This window comes from Schistocerca nitens, chromosome 2, assembly GCF_023898315.1.
Source record: "Schistocerca nitens isolate TAMUIC-IGC-003100 chromosome 2, iqSchNite1.1, whole genome shotgun sequence".
Lineage (NCBI taxonomy): Eukaryota > Metazoa > Arthropoda > Insecta > Orthoptera > Acrididae > Schistocerca > Schistocerca nitens.
Genome location: NC_064615.1, coordinates 722,528,147 through 722,540,687, shown reverse-complemented (window position 1 = coordinate 722,540,687; position 12,541 = coordinate 722,528,147).

The window sequence follows — 12,541 nt, the reverse complement described above, 5'->3', positions numbered from 1 at the left end:
CATTTCGATACCAGGGATTCTGTGGAGTCTTTTCACCATTTCTTATTCAATCACCTCAGTGAAACTGGAATGTCATTCTGGATTGATTTTCCTACAGAATACTTTGGCACATTAGATTGTATCCAACATGGTGTGTTACACAACAATTGTTCCTTGGTAGTTAATGACAGTGGAAAGTCAATTGATACCAAGTGATCCAGCATTGGTTGCTTGACCATTTTAGAAAAAAAATGATGTGTAATGGAATCAGAAATATTATTTAAAATAAGCATTTTTTCACATTTGCAAGCAACTGTGTTTTTTCCTTAATTGTTCAGTGATGGGTGGCTCTAGGCCTTTCAGACAAAAAGCATTTACTTCAGCACTCTGGCCTAGAAACTAAAACTGGTATCACCAAGCTGAATTTATTCCTTAACATATTTTTAATAGCGCAAAGTTATTGGTCACAAACTAAATAAACTCAATTTTTGAACAGTAGTTTTCCCAAGGAGGAGTAATTTATCGGCCTTAATACTTTTCGTGCTATAACACTATATACTACAGTTACTTTCTATAGAGCATCAATGGTGAGAAGCTTACACTTGAAAAAATTCAAAACAGATTTTTTTCATTTTTTTGGTCTACAGTATCTTTGTTAGTGGACCAGAATAATTTCAACTTTGAGATTCAATTGGAATTAAATTATGAATGTGAGTCAAAAATAAATTTTTTAACATCTGTGACATCTGAGCTAATGAAAAAAAAGTATATCAATTATATAATTTAAACATATCTGATTACTTGTTATTTTTTATTGGAAATGAGCCAATTAACTGTGTTGTCTTTTTTTCATTTTATTAGTTTTTGCTATGTTGTTCCTCTCAGTTTGGATGTTGAATTGTAAATTCCTGGGGAGATAGCTTCAGCACCTTTCAACCAGCATTCAAACTGGATCCTTCTCAACTTTTTTAAATGAGTTCCTTGTTCCTGGTAAAATGTAACATGTTCATCTTGTTTTTGACAATCAAAATTATCAACTTCGACAACCCACCATTGTTCAACAAAAACACAAACCACTATGTCCTTATTTTGAAGTGTCAGTGGTACAAGTTTTGGACACTGACGAAGTTCATTATCAGGGGATGTTGATGGGAACTTAACACTTGAGCAAGTTTTGAGACTGGGACATGAAGCAATTAAAAGATTGAGCCCTTTAATCTTCTGACAAGCACGGAATCTTTCCTCCAGGAAATTAGCATAGAGTTCTTGTACTACCGAAAATTTCACAAAAACTTAGGTAATACCATTTACCCGTTCTTCGCAGAATTTAAATGTTTATCGAGGTGTGAAAATCTGTTTCTTATTGGTCCACTAGAGATTATCTTTTGTGACAGCTCACTTTGCTGCAACCCCTATACCATGACATGCATACATCCCTTGGCATGATGCAAAAAAGTGCCATTCTACATCACGTCAAAAATCTTCTTTGTGAAAGGAGATGTTAATAACTTTTTTGTTTGTTTTCATATTGGCATGCAGCACCACGAGAGAAGTAGATCAGTTTGTTTATGGAAGGGTGGTGCTGTTTTATGTAGTTTGTAAATTGCAGTTGAAAAGTGCTGCAGTGTCGTGTTCAAGGTGGTCACTTATGACACAGACACTGGGACTCTGGTTTACCTTAATGTTTATAACAGAACACAAATGGATGAACTATGGCTCATTCGTTTACCCTGTGGTGACCGTGTAGTTCATCTTGAACAATGAAGGAATAATTTCAGAAAAGTTGGCAATAACTAATCAGCCATCAACAGCCAAGGTTTGCTTTTTGTTCTTTACAAATTTATCTTAAGCTATGGCAACAAACAGATGCATTTTCAGATTTTTGTGGTTAGCTACTAGCACTTCAAAATATCTCTCCTTTGGTTTTATGATTGTCACAGTTTCCTTTTTGTCTTGTGTCACACATGCTTTGTGTTCTATATTGTAACTATCATATTGTCTTCTTTAGATTCGTCAGGCATGTTAAACAAAGCTTATTTGCTTGGACAATCCTGACATTTTTCCCATGATCATACGATTGTAGCTGTCAATATATTGCATACCAGAACTTCTAAAAGGTCTTTACAGTCAACAAAAAGATTGGCCACATATATCAGCTTTACATTCTGGTGATGCAAATAAACTTTACGTTCTGGTGATGCAAATAAACACGAACATTATGGATGCTAGATGCCCCTGCAATGATAAACTATTTCAGTCTCAACTCGCAAAATTTCAACCTCCCAATTTTAATGTCCGGATTTTCCTTTCTTAATTCAGTGAATAATTCATTTAAATAACATGATATTAACCTTTCTTGTCTTTGAGCCTTGGTACCATTTTCTTCCACAAAAACAATCTTTTTTGTCGGGCGTTGTGGCTGTTATCATCATTTTTATAAAACCTAATAACATCTTCGATCATGTTTTCATATAGGAAATTAGATGCATTTTTCATTTGTTATGCATGTAAAATTCTCTTTTCTTTTACTGTTGTGTACAACTTCATACACAATGCTTAAGGAGAGGTGGGCTACTGAGTGGTGAAGTAACTGTCATCATCGGAAAGCTGGACAGGAGCAGAAATGATTAGCGGGGTAGATAACAAAATAAACAAAAGATTTACTTAACTCTTCAAGTGAATGAAGGCATATTACAAATAATAAAGCAAGAAATAAAGTCTAGCTCTCAATGTCAACAGGGATGATGCTTACTGTTACCAGGCACAAACAATGGAGTCAGAGCTATGACTAGGCAGTGCCTGCATAGCTCAATGTAGCGGCCAGGCTCCAAGCACAAGTGGGGTGTGTGACGGCCATTAGCTGTCCTACACTGCAAAGGCAGGAGGCACTCATAGTCCAGAGCCGCTGGAGGTGTCACTCAGCTGGTGTGCGTCATTGTGCCTGCCAGAAACCGCATGACCGCTATTGGCATCCATGAGAAACGTGCAATTCCACCGCCAACGTTGTAATATCGATATGGGTACCACATTTACTAAATACCTTGTTAATTTAACCGAACATTCTGAAAAATTAAATTTACCACTAACTTTTGCTCATCCCCAACAATTGGGCAGTGATAAATACTTTTATTCTCTTTGTTTGAAAAATTGCGTTTAGTTTTCAAGCTTTTATTTCAAATCGTCATATGGTTTAGAACTTATGTTCTTTTTGACTGTACTTACCCCTTCCTCAAAATTTCAAGGTGAAAGGTCTTTTTTCTTCACTTAGTTTTCTAATTTTACAGCAGTCGATAGACCTATGATTTAGCAAACTGAGTCTACTCTTCTTTAATAGTTTCTGATGATTCAAAAAATTCTCTATCTGAACTATCACTATCCCTTTCCTTGTTAATTACAAATATCTTAGATAGTTATGGTTGACATAATAATTTTCTGATATTAAACTGATAAAAACAAAGAAACAAAAACAGGCCTTGAAGGCCCAACGGTACCAACTGGCTGCCGTGTCACCCACAGCCCTTGGGTGTTACCGGATGTGGATGGATATGTGGTCAGCACACTTCTCCCCTCACTGTTGTCAGTTTTTGTGACCACTGTCGCCACCTCTCAATCAAGTAGCTCCTTGATTAGCCTCACAAGGGCCGAGCACACCCCGCTTGCCAACAGCGGCAGAGCTGGACTGTGACCCATCCAAGTGCTAGCCTAGCCTGACAGCACTTAACTGTGGTGATCTAATGGGAACCAGTGTTACCACTGAGGCAAAAGCGTTGCTGTATTGATAAAAGGGTTTTACTTTTAGAAAAATGATCAAAAATTATTTCTATCAGACCTTTTGTTATAGACTTATTAAGTTTCTTTACAAGGTCCAAGCAAAACCGGACAAAAAAAAGTTGATTTAACCTCCGAGTCAACTAATAAGTAAAACAAAAAATTTTTATCTTCACTGTACTCTTCAATTAAAGTAACAGGGTGTATACGTGGACAAAGAAAAAAATCCTGGATATCCCGTTTAAAAAATGCACTTCTGCCAGGGCGAAAATACACTTTTTCCGTGCTAAGTGGCAGCAGGTTTTCCGTAGATTTTTCCCTCGGAACTGTAAAACTTATCAATCTTTAGAATAGTTAACGTTTTATACACTGGCATAGAACTTCGTGGCAAAAAAAAGCGGGGGAGTGAAGTTTTGGAAAGACTTTTGATGGAAAAAAGAGGAGAGAAATTTTGGAAAGACGTTTGATGTGCAGCAACATATACACTGCATACTTTCGTATTACGAAAGTATAAATTTGAATTGCACCGAAGACAGCACGTTAGTTTCCAGAGCGTTGAAATCGAGATTGCGCTGTCCTTTTGTAAGCTAGTCGAATCTCATGCCACGTGATCTTACCAGCCGATATTCAGAGCATAGGACACGTGTTATAGTCAGATCACTGTTACGTAGCGCCAACACACAGAGAGGAAAAGTTAATGGTTTACATTAATATAATAGTTTATAGCTACAAGAAAAGAAAAGCTTTCACATATGATATTGGTCTCGAAGATTAATAAGGTACAAGAGAAGCTAAGGTTTTACATGTAACATTGATCTTTTTCGCGTGTTTTGTATTTTAAGAAACATCACAAAAATGTGCCAGTAAATTTAAAGCAATGACATAACTGTCTGGTCTTCTGGGCTTAAAATTCTTGTAAGTGGCTGCTCCTCAAAGTGTTCAATTTTAAACGCTCCGTGATTTAAGAAATTCGTCCCACTTGCTCACACATAACATACTTCATCTTGCGTGAAAAGAAATTTACTTTGAAAGACACGCTTTTCGATCCACCGTTCGCAATACTATCCCGAGACTATTAGAATTAGGTTCGATTTGGCAGTTGCCAGAAAACAGACATTATTGCACGTGCGCAGCTGCAGTGGTGTAAGAAGCCCGCATATTCGTATGTACGAGGGTTGGACCTTTAATAGTGGAAAATATTTATTTACAACTAACACAAAGCAGACACATGTTTCAAAGTTTTCCTGTGCTTGACACTAGTCACTAGCATTGTGTACACATGGATCGACCAAATCAGTCGCAAGTTGATGCCACATGAGTCCTACAAAATGATGGGCGGGTCCTGCAGAATGTGTCGCCGCTTCTTTGTCTAAGCTGTTAATTTTTGGAACACAGCCTGCAATCCACCACAGTCCCAGGACTTAAGCCCTTGGGATTTCAAGTTGATTCCTAAGATGAAGGAAGCACTTCTTGGCATTCGTTTCAGAGATTCGGGAAATAGAGCGTTCCTCTCGAACTATCAACACAATTGGCACTGCTAAAGCTATCCTACGAGTTCCACATCACTGACAACTGGCTATACACAATTCTGGTGAGTTCTCAGGACAGTAAAACTTTGAAACATTTATCTATTTTGTATAAGTTGTAAATAAACAATTGCCACTATTAAAGTTCCAACCCTCGCATAAAGGGCTAAGAGAGCTTACATTACGCCATAAAAGAATCAGGACATCAGAGGATACCCCAAGAGCATCGGAATTTCATAAACCATACTAAAATGCAAAATTTGTCGTGAAGTGTACGTTGGTTTTTCCCAGATTCACAATGAAGTTGGTCCCATCTGATATTAAAGTTTTCAGTGTGGTTTTTGGGATGTAAATTTTCTTGGCGTCCGAGTACTGTACTAACTCAAATTTGGTTTCTTATTATGGCATAATGCCATACATGGCAGACGATGAAACCATGCACTTGAAATTCAGCGAACGGTTGGAACTAGCCAATACTGTGGAATGAAACACTTCGTTTCAAATAAAGTGATTGCCTCAGCGGAAAGATTAATGCAAAATTTTTGTAGCAAACTGACAAAAATAACGTCATTGTACTACAAGGCGATTAATGCTCGACTGCTATTAACTTGGAAATAAAATAAAGTCAGAAAACTGAAACCAATAATTTATTTTTACCCTCCATAATTATGTGAACGTATTTTAATTTACTTGATAGCTCCCGGCCACAGAAATCTGTTTTGTTTTCAATTGACGTGGGAGCTGTATACGAAGAGGAATCAGTGAAACCACTTAATGCAAACACGGGTCACGTGGAGACTAATCCCCTTTCCACTACAACCCGACAACTCTGCGCATGCACGAATCTGACAGCTAGCGCGCTTGAGAAACATTTTTCTCGTTAGCATCTAGTTGCTTGCTGCTACTGCCGATGCAGGTAAGTCACATCAAGGAGCGGGAGAGGGTACCGCTCATACGTGAGTCAACTGCGCATACGCATGAGCCCGCTGGCAACTGGTCAAACGAACCTAATATAAACAGAATGAGATTTTCACTCTGCAGCGGAGTGTGCGCCGAGTTCGAGTCTCGGTCGGGCACACAGGTTTAATCTGCCAGGAAGTTTCATATCAGCGCACACTCTGCTACAGAGTGAAAATCTCATTCTGGAAACATCCCCCAGGCTGTGGCTAAGCCATGTGTCCGCAGTATCCTTTCTTTCAGGAGTGCTAGTTCTGCAAGGTTCGCAGGAGAGCTTCTGTAAAGTTTGGAAGGTAGGAGACGAGATACTGGCAGAAGTAAAGCTGAGAGGACCGGGCGTGAGTCGTGCTTCGGTAGCTCAGATGGTAGAGCACTTGCCTGCGAAAGGCAAAGTTCCCGAGTTCGAGTCTCGGTCGGGCACACAGTTTTAATCAGCCAGGAAGTCAGTTGTGAAAGCAGTTTATTGTTGCGAAGTATTACATATCTTCGCCCTATGGACTTTGACATATTTTTGCTGTTTACAGACGTTTGTGCGTGCACGGTGTTTTGTTGTTGTAAATGGCGCATTTCCTTTGACAGTAAAGTTTTATTTTTTTCCCTCTCGTTTATATTTTATTGCTGCATTGTTATTTTTCAGTAGCACGATGTAGTAACATTCTTTACTAGAGAATCAATTCTTACCAGTCAGAATTATAAAAATTCAGCTGAAAGCTAAAACAATGAAAAATTCCCCATTTTCTCCTGGATAAAAAAATTCCCGGGTCGTATACACCATGAGTAAGCTCGTAGTTAAATGAGCGTGAATGGACAGATGGCGGAAGGGGAAGACATCATGTAGACTTGTATGAGCCCGCTGAAACTTTCAGCACGAACGTGTCTCAACAAAATCGTTAGTTTCTTTCAGTCGATGTGTTCGAATTATAAAATTGATATATTTTATTCAATCAGAGATCTTAAACAAGGTACTTTTGACTCAGTTTTGTTTTTCATAACTTCCAACTTAATCTCAAAGTTGAAATTTATATTGCAGTTTGGTATCATAAAAGTCTACTAAGTTTGTAATTTTTAGATTTTTTTTGGTTCCCTAAAAAAGATATTGCAGGTCAAAAATTGAAAAATCCATTTAAAAAAAATAGTGTAAGTATAGTGTAGTATATGACTCAGTTTCTCAGCATTGATATTCTACTATAAGGTAACTACAATATATAGTGTAATAGCACAAAAATGTTAAGGCTGATGAATAATTCCTCCTTGGGAAAACTGAGTGTGTTCATGTGAATGTATGCTTTCCCGGCGTATACAGCTGGCGAAGAGTTCTCGGGCTTCCAGCCGGGTGGCAGTGTCTTCAAACTGCGACGTTTTGACGAGTGACATACGTCGTCATCTTCTGGCGAAGTGCCGAGACTTTTTATAAAGGATGGGGCCCCTCCACGCCCACACCAACGTGGTGACCAAACCAAAAGTTCTACTGTCACCTCCGTAAACATGTTAGTTTTTGAATCAGGCGTCACAGGATGCAGGCTGTTATGTTATCCATGCATCTGGGTAAGATTACTCATTAACATGGTCAATCAGGAGATAGAAGTGGTCGAAAATGATTGAAGGGTAGCGGTTGTAAGGGCAGAGGAAAAAAAGTGCCAAGGCCAGTGCCAAGGGAAAAAAACCTCTGCGACAGTAGGACGGGTAGTAAGGGCAGTAGCGGCTTGCTAGCTGTGACAGAGCATGCAAAGTGAGGTAAGGTTAGCGTGAGGTATCGTGCATCGTTACCTATGAGCTGCGTGTTCGTTAGCTGGGTCAGTCCGGGTACTGCGGCTGGGCTCGCTTGTAGTCTCCTGGGCCGGCCGCAGTGGCTTCCTCCCTGTAACATAAGAGTTCGGCGCGGCAACGCATGCGTTGCTGTTAGGCCCTCTGCTGCGCCTTGTCGTCAGTGTTGGTGCAGCTTCATCGGGCTGGTGAACTGCGCCGCGTCAGCGTCGGAGAAATGCAGGCCGTTCGCTCGCGCGATGATGGCTCCGCAGCGGTCGGCGTCGCCACCGGTTCCGCTGGGGCGGCGGTTTTCTTCTTTGCACCTTTCACCGGCGGTGCTGCCGGGGCAACCGCTGGGATAGGCGCGCGAACGTCCTTCTGCGAGGTCGCAGGAGTGTTCGCCGGTACGACTGCGCTGAGGCCTTGGGCGAAGACTGCACGCAGTTGCCTCAAGGCCTCTTCCTTCACTGCAGCCACGGCGGCTGTGAAGGCAGCCCTCTCCGCCGCCATGACGGCTTTGAGGGCTGCTGTGGCCTCCTTCACGACGGTGCCGAGTTCGAGGTCACATTTCTTCACGGGAGAGCGAGCTGCGTCCTGGCTGCCCGTTTCCGAGCGGTCGTCCCTACCCCTGGCAGGTGGATCTGCTACTGCGTCATCCCTCAGCTGCGCCGGGCTGTTCTGCGCCCTACGCCGTTTCCGACGTCGTCTTCGCTTCTGCCGCTGCGTCGGTGCAGCTGCGGCCACCTCGCCGCCCCCGGCACGGCTGCGGCTTGAGAAAGCTGCACAACCGCTCCAACTGGCGACGTGCGGGCCGCCACACCGGACACAAATCGGCAGAACGTTGCTGCCGCGTTGCGGCAATACTTTGCAACATGGCCCTCGCCCTGGCACCTGAAGCACTGGGGCTGAGGGTCCATGGCGGTCGGGAGAGCCTCTGTCGTAACCGGGAAGCCCAGCAACTTCCGCAAGTCGAAGATGTCGCTCCCGCCGTCGACCGTTTGCACGGTCACGGCATAGAGCGGCGCCCTCTTCCTGTTGGCCCGGTTGTGCAACCTTGCTGTTGCATTACCAAACCCGGCTCGCAGCAGCCCTTCCCGGACCGCTGCCTCATCACAGCACCAAGGTAACCCCCTGAGGAGTGCCTTGGTCGTCTTCATCCTTCCTACGGAAGGTGACTTCTCACGCGCCGGTGGCGCGTCGACGATGTGGTCGGCCACTGCGACCTTGATCGCCCTGTGGTCGGCCACGTTTGCAGCTCGAACGCAGATCAGCGAGTCTGTATCGACAGACTCGTAGACCACCTCGTTCTGAGCGCAATTCGTAATGGTGTCGAACAGCGCTGCCCACCCGCCTTTGCACTTGACGTACAAAGGGGGGACAGGCCGCGACTCGTCTTCTCGGGAGTTCCTTGCATGGTCGGCAGACTCAGTGAGTTGCACAACCGAAGGACCCTACGTAGCGGCAGGTTTCTCTACGCACCCTTCTTTCCAATGCTGCGAGGCACAGAACACGACAATCTGCACGCATTGTGAAAACAACGCACGACAATTTGCTCTCCGCAGCGCCCACAGCACAGAAACGGCTGAGTAAGCGTAGCACGCAGCGGCAGCGATGCGCTCGCCTCGCCATGTCAGGCCACTCTGCCGAGACTTTGCGGATGCCGGTCCCTTTATACCTGCGGTGTGCCCCCCCCCCCCCCCCCCACCTGGCCGCAGGAGGCTGGATCCAGTGGAGCCGGCAGGCGGGGTGGAGGGGGAAGCAGGTGCGCCTTTCGTGTCTCCGTCACAACATTCCAGGGGGGTGAAACTCATATAGGGATTTCCAGTAACACGACGTTGGTTTGGTCCCAGGCCACTTGGAGCGCTGCAAGTTTAGCAATTTATAGTCTCGTGTTCCTATTGGATGACGTAGTCTTCCATAATTGTTTTGCTATCGTAGCAACGTGATCGTGATTTTTCGTTTAAATTGCAGTGTAAGAATGTTGCTATTATTCTGCTAAATTTTTGGATGCATTCGTAATATTTGATGGTGTGATGATTCAGTATTTACTTTTTTACTTTTGTTTCATATAGAACACGAGGTTGTATCATCACATTACGTTCTGTGGTCTCTTGTATATTTGTTCCTGCAAAGAAATACAATTTCCGTTGCTCAGTTTATTTAAAGGGTAAGTATATTTCTTATTTCTGTTCATGTTTCCTTGTATTTCATAGAGAATCCCATGCTAGCAGCTTTTGACATAGTTGGTATTCAACTTTCCGAATCCTGTAATGGAATATAATTCTGGCTTTGATTCATCTTCCTCTTTGCCACAAAGTACTCTTAGTGACATAATAAGTACCATTTATTGTGCCGTTTACTACATACCAAATATTGGACGTGTTACAATTGATTTGTAATGCCTCGAGTGTGTTCTATTTCCCATGTTCGACAGTAAATATTCTGTACAGTACATAACACTCTATCCAGGTAAAAAGTGTTTGTTGCTGTTGTATCGAGAAAGGTTGTGTTCTCACATAATAAGACATTTGTTTGGAAGTCACACAAAGCAGGTCCTTCAAGCAGTTGGACATTTACACGTATTATTGTGGCAATATCCAATGCAGTAGAAATCTTCTCGCACTTTAATGCTCAACACAATGTAATACAGATTTACAGCTGTAACTGTTACTGATAATGTACAGTTGAATTTGGTGTCTACCATGGTATCTAGATGCTGAAATATACTGAAATGGTACAATAAGCAGGGTTTCTACTGCCTGATAGCACTGTTTAACGAAGTAGTGTTGAATATAGAATATAGTGCAACTACACTCACGCAGGTATATATAGAGTGATGTGCACATCCGTAGTAGAAATGAGAATTTGTTTCGTTTTTTCACCGTTTTGTAGCAATACCACATCAGATTACAAGCCATGATAACAGTTATCAATACTTCACTACAGGATAGCTGCATTTATACATAAGCTAATATGATTTTTGATAGTGAAATTAATTTCACATTGTGTTTTCTTTAACATTAATCAATGTAAACCATACCTGATCTTTTTTCTCGTTCCTAATTTCTGGTTTGAATAACATTTCAGACACATGAGGATGGATCATACAGGAAGAGAAGAATCCAGTTTGAGATTGATATTGAAATACTCGTGCAAGCTTCCCGGATGTAGAAGTAGTTATTATGTAAATACAAATTCCAAACATAAGAATAAACATTTCTATAAATTTCCAGCTGCATCAAAAAGTGAGACTTTAAAGAAGTGGAAATTGATCTGTAATATAGATGAAGATGTCAACTGTAGTTATTATTATGTGTGTGAGGATCATTTTTATGAAGCAGATTTTGTGAACTTTACTAGACACAGGCTAAATCCTGGTGTTATACCAAAGCACATGGAATTGGTGTTGTATCACCTTCCCCCCTACCATCTGTGTTACAGTGGTGGTGGTGGTGGTGGTGGTGGTGGTGGCGGCGGCGGCGGCGGCGGCGGCGGCGGCGGCGGTGGTGGTGGTTTCACCACATTGGGTGCAAATATAAGTGTGCACGAGACAGGTTACAATGCAAAATCTACAGTAATACAACGAAGCAGTCCCCCTTTACAGAGCATAGATGATGGTGTGTACAGCTTTTTATCCTCACCTGTTTAAGATGTTGAAAGTAGTCCAGCTGTAATGGGATCTGGCGTTTCTGAACATGATTTAACTCCAAGAAAATACAAAATGTATAAACTGCATAGAATTACAGTTTCCAGAGTGTGTAAATTGAAAAAAACAGCTACAGAATGAGAGGAATAAATTGAAAATTCTAAAAGAGTTGTATGATGACAGGAAATTTCAGTTAATCGAAGAAGAGTTGAATGATGTGACTAAAACTTTTATTAATAGTCAGTTAAGAAATGCCAATATGCAGCCCACAGCAGTACGGTGGTCTATACAAGATAAGGCATTTGCTTTATCTATTTATAAGAGTAGTCCCCGGTTGTACAGATATTTGGCCACATAATTCTCCCTTCCATCTGTCAGGCTGCTCAAGGGAGTGCTTTCCCACATACCATTTGATACAGGACTTAATCCAGCTTTATTAAACTTTTTAGCAAGGGAAGTAAGTAATATGCATGAAAATGACAAGTATTGTGCTCTACTTTTTGATGAAATGTCTCTAGATGATGGTATGTACTATTATGCACACAAACAGTTAATTATGGGTAACAGGACTTTGGTCGTTTAGGACGTTCACCTGTAGCTGCTAGTCAAGCATTGGTTTTTATGCTGAAAGGCATTCACAGAACTTGGAAACAAGTTCCAGCATAGTACTTCACCGCAATCACTTTCCACTATACCCATAAGTGAACTACAGAATATTGGGTTCAAAGTGGTTTGTACTGTATGTGATGAGAATGCAACAAACCAAAAGGCCCTTAAACAACTGTGTGAAGCAAATTTGTTGAAGCCCAGTATATTTCATTTTCTCGTCAATAATCAACCAATTGTTACCATTTATGATGTACCACATCTGCTCAAAAACAATAGAAATGCTTTGATAGATAATAAAATTCAATTTGAA